Source organism: Peromyscus maniculatus, chromosome 9 (assembly GCF_049852395.1).
Source record: "Peromyscus maniculatus bairdii isolate BWxNUB_F1_BW_parent chromosome 9, HU_Pman_BW_mat_3.1, whole genome shotgun sequence".
Lineage (NCBI taxonomy): Eukaryota > Metazoa > Chordata > Mammalia > Rodentia > Cricetidae > Peromyscus > Peromyscus maniculatus.
The window spans coordinates 11,009,217-11,016,371 of record NC_134860.1 but is presented as its reverse complement, the minus strand read 5'-3'; the positions used below and the strand labels follow the sequence as shown (position 1 = coordinate 11,016,371).

Below are 7,155 nucleotides of genomic sequence, written 5' to 3'. Positions count from 1 at the left end.
TGCTAGGAGCCAACCCAGGTCCTTCATGGGAGCAGTGAATACTCTTAACTGCTGAGCCATCTCTCCAGACCCTAGCTGATCTAGTGTTTTTGTTTTGTTTTATTCTGAGACATGATCTCACACTGTAGCCAAAACTAGCCTCAAACTCAAACTGTAATTCTCCTGCCTCACTTTCCTGTTATACCCAGATCTCGGGGACCCCCAAAAGACCACCAGGGAGACTGAATCCCACATGTAAAAGCAAAGAGCCTTTATTTCAAGATCCAGAGCTTGGTCCCTCTGTCTGTCCAACACAGCAGTGAGAGCCGAGAGCCCTGAGCTCAGGTAGGGCAGAGTTTTTATCATAGCAGAGGTTGGGGTGAGGGGATTTCCAGGGTCCAGGACCCTGATTGGCTGACGATTATCTGGGGGTGTCTGTAAAACAAAAATAGGTGTGTTAGGCTCAAGGACATCTGGCCACTTTATCTAATGGTTGGAATGTTTGGGGTGTCAGGTACTTCCTCACCCCTGGGTTAAGGTATCATCTTAAGGTTTTTCCTGGGTCTGGGTGTTGCCTGCCAGTCAGCCTGTCACAGAAGCTGCGTCTAGGCCCCTAAGCCTGTCATGGCTGCTGTGTGGTCAAGCTGTTTTGGGGCCCTCCACAGTTGAATGTTGAGATTATAATTGTGAGTCACCATGCCTACCTAGCTAGTATGTTCAATTTGATCCAGTAAACTAATATAAATTCATTTAAAAATCAGGAGTTCAAGGCTATCCTTAGCTATGCAGTGAATTAAAGGCCAGCTTGGGTTATATGACCCTGTCTCAAAAAACAAACACACACAAAAACCAAAACAAACCAAAAACAAAATCAGCAACAAAGCAAAACAAACAAACTCAAATGAAGACAACGGATGATTTGATTGATAACTTTAAGTCCTTTAGTTAAGTTAATGTACTTCTTTTGTGAATTTCTTCCTGTGTGCTGCTCTCAGTTTCCTGGTTCTGCGCACTGTGCTGTGGTTGGGGAAGATGGGAGCATTTGGGAGGTGGAGGAGGAACACAAGCTCACTGGAAGACAGAAACATGCGTCAGGCAGAAGCCCCTGTGTTTTCTCTATGGGAACCTCTGCCAGGGACCTGAGACTCATGTGTGTGTGTGTGGGGGGGGGCGGCAAAACAGCTTGAGTGACCACACAGCAGCCATGATAGGTTTAGAGGCCCAGACACAGCTTCTGTGACAGGCTTATTGGCAGGCCACACCCAGATCCAGGAAAAGCCACAAGCTGACACCACCCAGGGGGCCACCCAGGTATGGGCCGGCCTCTAAGGGGAAGTACCAGACATCCCCCCAAAAACGGTCCAACCTTTACATAAGATCACCAAATGTCCCAGAGCCTAGCACACACCTATTTCCCTTTTACAGATACCCCTAGACAAATGTCAGCCAGTCATTGTCCTGAACCCTAGAAATCCCCTCGCCCCAAACCTCTGCTATGATAAAACCCCCACCCTGCCTGGGCTCGGGAGTTTCTGCTCTCACTTCTACATTGGACAGAGAGTCCAAGCTCCGAGCTTGAAAATAAAGGCTCTTTGCTTTTACATTCGGGATTCAGTCTCCGTGGTGGTCTTTTGGGGGTCCCTGCAATCTGGGCATAACAGGATAGAATGGAGCATCATTTTCAGCAGTATTTTGGAGGAGGTGTGGTAGGGGAGAGTCCTTCTTTTCCTGAGGTATTGCCAAGATCCTTCTGTCTTTCAAAACTTAGTCAAAATTCAGGAAGATTCTACTGCCAGTGTTCTCTCACAGGTGGCAGCCCCCAGGGACTCTCTGATGTCCCCACACCTGTACTTTCATGGGTACCTGCTCTGTCCTCAGGAGTCCTTTCTGCTGGAGGTGTGTTGTGAGACAGAGGTCGCCCTGCCCTGCGGGTCGCTCCCATCTATTACTCCACTCCTCGGCTTCCCACATAGGTTATTTTCAACTCACTTGACTTTTGAGTTTCCAAATCCCTCTGGTCTCTCAGTTCTCTGAAATGGAGCTTGACAATGGGCTCTATTTCCTTTTTTGTTCCACACATTTCTAAGGAGGAGAGATGAGCGATTTAGAATTAAGCCAGGGTTTCTGGAAGGATAAGCTGGTTTTCTGATCTCCCTCCACACCCACTCCCTACCAGCTCCTCCCTAGACAGCTCTCCTGGGCCGCCTTACCTGGGCTCCTGGCTGTGAGCCTGATCGGGACTGCTCAGAGGGAAGGTGCTGGTTCGAGTCTGGGGAGGAAGAGGAGTGGTCGCTATCCCCCAGCTGCCTCCTTGTTGTGCATAGTTTAGAAGTGGCCATGTTTCTCTGATGATGGCTGTAGCCTCTGTCCCCTGATTCTTCCACAGTCACAGCTCTAGGAGACAGGAAGCTCTCTGTGCCCCTCTGAGATAACCAGAGATAGTAGTTGTCATAATTTCTGTTTTAGTGTCCCAGGATCTCTTATTGTTCACCTTGTGAATGCCCCCTTTCCGTGAGCATACATCTGAACGTGCTCTCTGGCTTCCACCAGGAGTCTGACTGATATCCTGGATATGTGTGGGATTTCATAACATGCTGGGCACAGCCTCCTTTGATGATCCAGGAGCCGGGTATCTAAGAGTCTGGATGAATAAGGCTCCACTATGGTGGGAGGGCTCAGCATGTGGAGGATTTGTGGGTACAGTATCTCCTACAACCCCAGCTCTGTGAAGCTGAAGTGTGAGGAAGCAGAGGCAGATGGACGGCCATTCTTTGGATGTTCGTGACAGGCAGACATGAGAGCCTGTGTGTTTAGCTGCCTGACGTAAACACTTTAAAAAGAGCATTGGTGTTTGCTAAGTTGGCGATTGGTATTTGGAAAATCAGCTTTCCTCGACTTGATGATTCAGCTAGCAGATCCTTTGCCAAACTGGGCTGCTGAGCAAATTCTCCTTGGAGAATTAGTTCACTCCTGTCAAAGCCAGATTCTCCCTGCCCAAGGAAGGGTGGACTTGACCTGCTGGCTCAGGGTAGATTGGCCTGAGTGCTTGTGTTCAAGGGTTGCTCCCCTGGAGTGCCTTCCAAGATGGGGAAACGGAGGACAGACCTCACCTGAGTCACCTTCAACCTCATGCAGTGAGAGAAAGCTGCCTAGCGACACAGACCAGAATCCATGCACGGTTAGGAGAATCTTTGGCTAGAAAGGGATCCAGTCTCAGGAGTCTAAAGGAGGAGTACCGAGGGCCTGTCAGGACACTCAGGGTGGCTTGGGAGGACAGGGATCGGGTCACAGCTGGATCTGAATGACCAGTGAGACTGGATCTGGGCCAGAGCCAAAGGGCCAGGGAGCTAAGTCCATCTCCGGGCAGTCTGGCCTCTCCAGGTCCCTCTACTTTTCCTAGCCAGGCATTTGGGGTGTGTGTCTGGGCAAAGGGCAGTAGTGTGACATCACTGGAGTTACTGGAGTGCTCACCTGGAGACTGTGTCCTAAAGAAGGCAGGGTCTCTGGGAAGTGGTGCCTGACGGGCAGGGGAGGGGAATGAGGTGGGAGGACAGCATCCTGAGCTGTGTGGGCTGATGAAGGGGGCGGGGACAGCATCCTGAGCTGTGTGGGCTGATGAAGGGGACGGGGACACAGCATCCTGAGCTGTGTGGGCTGATGAAGGGGGCGGGGACAGCATCCTGGCTTGTGGGCCTACAGGGCAGGTGTGTGAAGGGACAGCATCCTGGGCTGTGTGGGCTGATGGGGGGGGGCGGGGACACAGCATCCTGGGCTGTGTGGATTGATGGGGGGGCAGGGACAGCATCCTGAGCTGTGTAGGCTGATGGGGGGCGGGAGCAGAGACAGCATGCTTGGCTTGTGGGCTGCTGACTCTTGACATGGATCTGTTGGGGCTGGTGAAGTTCAGAGAGGAGAACCATGCTGCGAATTAAACGGGGGGCCTATAGGGAGGGGTGTGGAAGCCATTCTAAAGCTGGCAGGGGAAGAGCAAGAGAGGACCCTTATGAGAGTAGGGGTCACATGCACCCTCAATGGGAATGGGGCCTTGGATGGATCCAGAAGTATCTCCATGCATTTTGAAGCCTCATCCCCACCAGCTGGACCTCCTTCCCTAACCTAACACCCCAAGTGGAATACTCTAGAACTTTACCTTAAGTGGGGAAGAAGAGGGTGGACTGGACCTGTTTGAGTTCCAAGGACTCCACTCTCATGGTTCTTTTCCACCCATGGAGTTACACACACACACACACACACACACACACACACACACACACATATACACACACACACATACACACACATACACATATACATACACACACATACACATATACACACACATACACACACATACACATATACATACACACACACATACACATATACACACACACATACACATATACACACACACACATACACACATACACATATACACACACATACACACATACACATATACACACACACATACACATATACATACACACACATACACACACATACACATATACACACACACATACACACATACACACACATACACACACATACACATATACACACACACATACACACACATACACATATACATACACACACATACACACACATACACATATACACACACACATACACATATACACACATACACATATACATACACACACATACACACATACACATATACACACACATACACATATACATACACACATACACATATACACACACACATACACACACATACACATATACACACACACATACACACACATACACATATACATACACACATACACACACACACACACACACACACACACCCTCTTGTAGAACTAGCAAGAATCCCATTCTTGTGTCCTTTTTTCTTTCTTTTAAAATGTCTTGGTGTGTGTGCCATGACCCATGTGTGGCTAGAGGACATCTGGGGGTGTCAGCCCTCACTTTTTTTTAAATTGTTTCCCGCTGTGCATACCTGCCTAGCTGTCCCACAAACGTCCTGCGAGTCTCGGGTCTTTGCCTCCTATTTTCCTGCACCAGTTCTAGGATTATGGATGCTCCTGGTTTTACATGGATCCTGGGGATTTGAACTAAGGGCTCTGACTTACTCAGCAAGGACTTTACCCACTGAGTCATTTCCACAGCCTTTCTTCTTTTTCTCAAAAAGGGCTATTCCAGGTTAAGAGTCTGTCCACTTCGGCCCTAAGGAGATAGCAGTAACACGTGACTTGAGGCTTGGCCATGTGACTGGAGGTCCTGTTGTCCACAGCACCCTTAACTACCCTAACCACAGCCCAGGGCCTGCCAACACTGTCCAGGAATGTGAGAGGCCTCAGCTCTGAAGGGCATGGGCTGTGAGGGCCCTTGGTCGGGTAAACACTAATTAAGTCCTGCCTCACCCAGCAGGACGGCTTTGAGGGGTGAGAGAGGCTTCATTCACAGGGAGGAGGCCTCAGCCTCCTGACCCAGGTCTAGACCACGTGAGTGGGAACACTGGAAGACCTTCTGCCCCTGTCCCTAGGCCAGTGGAGTCCGTACCCCTCAGCTCTCCAGTACCCCTCAGCTCTCCAGCTCCGTACCCCTCAGCTCTCCAGTACCCCTCAGCTCTCCAGCTCCGTACCCCTCAGCTCTCCAGTACCCCTCAGCTCTCCAGCTCCGTACCCCTCAGCTCTCCATACCCCTCAGCTCTCCAGCTCCGTACCCCTCAGCTCTCCAGTACCCCTCAGCTCTCCAGCTCCGTACCCCTCAGCTCTCCAGCTCCGTATCCCTCCGCTCTCCAGTACCCCTCAGCTCTCCAGTACCCCTCAGCTCTCCAGCTCCGTACCCCTCAGCTCTCCAGCTCCGTATCCCTCCGCTCTCCAGTACCCCTCAGCTCTCCAGCTCCGTACCCCTCAGCTCTCCAGCTCCGTACCCCTCAGCTCTCCAGCTCCGTATCCCTCAGCTCTCCAGCTCCGTACCCCTCAGCTCTCCAGCTCCGTATCCCTCAGCTCTCCAGCTCCGTACCCCTCAGCTCTCCAGCTCCGTACCCCTCAGCTCTCCAGCTCCGTACCCCTCAGCTCTCCAGCTCCGTATCCCTCAGCTCTCCAGCTCCATACCCCTCAGCTCTCCAGCTCCAGGGTCTAACACCCCAGCCGCACCTTGGCCTACTGCTGTAGCAAGTGGACCTACTGCCAAGAGGAACTTCCTGGCACATCCCTGGTGATCAGGAGGGAATAGGTATTTGCAAGAGCTTGCATGCTTTGTCCACTGACCATCAGTGACACAGCCAGGAAGGCATAGCTGTCCCATATTATAGATGAGGAAACTGAGGCTTTGTTTGGACTGATGATCAAGGGAGGCAACATGTGGTATGTGGCCTGAGGAATCTCTGCCTATCCTGAGTAATGAGGGAGGCGGCCTGACCCCCTGCGTGTGATACATCAGGAAGCTGTAGAGCTGCTCCTCGGGGGTATTCTTAGTCGAGACAGGTCTCCCCGGGCAGTAATGGCATCTTCTCCCCACTTGTCTCGGATGTGGGGGACTGAGTGGGTACTGCTAAACTCACACGACTTCCCTAGAAGTTGCACTCCAAGGTACAAAGTGGCCAGGACTCTCCCAAGCTGCCCCAGTCACTCATCCAAGGGCTAAGGATGCGTGAAACTCAGCTGACTGAGCCAGGATGACAATGCATCTGGCCAATGCTATGTCCTCCAGAGGGTGAGGCAACACTCTGAGCCCCTTGTCCAGTGGAGACCACAAGGCTGTTTGGTGGGGCCACGGTCCTGGGCAGCCGGAAAGGCAGCAGTAATACCTATTCCACGTACGCCTGACCTCAGGCTGCTTTGGCTCTAGACTCAAAAAGCCTGACTATGGCACAGTGGAGTCCCTGGTAGGTAGGCTGGAGGCCTTACCATCAGGTAACACATCAGTGTCCAGGCTTGGAGAACTTAGACCCTATTTTCCCAAGTGCTATCATCTCACAGAGCACTCTACTCCCTGCTGTGGGGACAAGACCTGTCCATCCCTGACCTCGCTGGTTCTGCTATCTATCTGTCTCTGTTTCCCAGGGCTCCTAGTAGAGCAAGGAGGGGGCTCACTGAGACAAGGGTAGTCCTGGGGTGGCCCCACCCAGGCTCTGAACTGACTCATCTGCTCAGCTTCCGAGTGGCCGGGTAAGGGCTTGGTGCCCCGGAG

The 7,155-nt window shown here is 51.7% G+C and overlaps 1 long non-coding RNA gene across 1 annotated transcript; it reads right to left on the bottom strand.

Moving 5' to 3' along the window:
- Nucleotides 1–233: 233 nt before the first annotated feature.
- On the bottom strand, nt 234–3,076 carry LOC121832183 (uncharacterized). The gene is made up of 3 exons (XR_006075711.2): nt 2,190–3,076; nt 1,969–2,061; nt 234–414 (listed from the first exon to the last, which is right to left on the bottom strand). It is a non-coding gene; the product is annotated as an uncharacterized LOC121832183 (long non-coding RNA).
- Nucleotides 3,077–7,155: the final 4,079 nt, after the last annotated feature.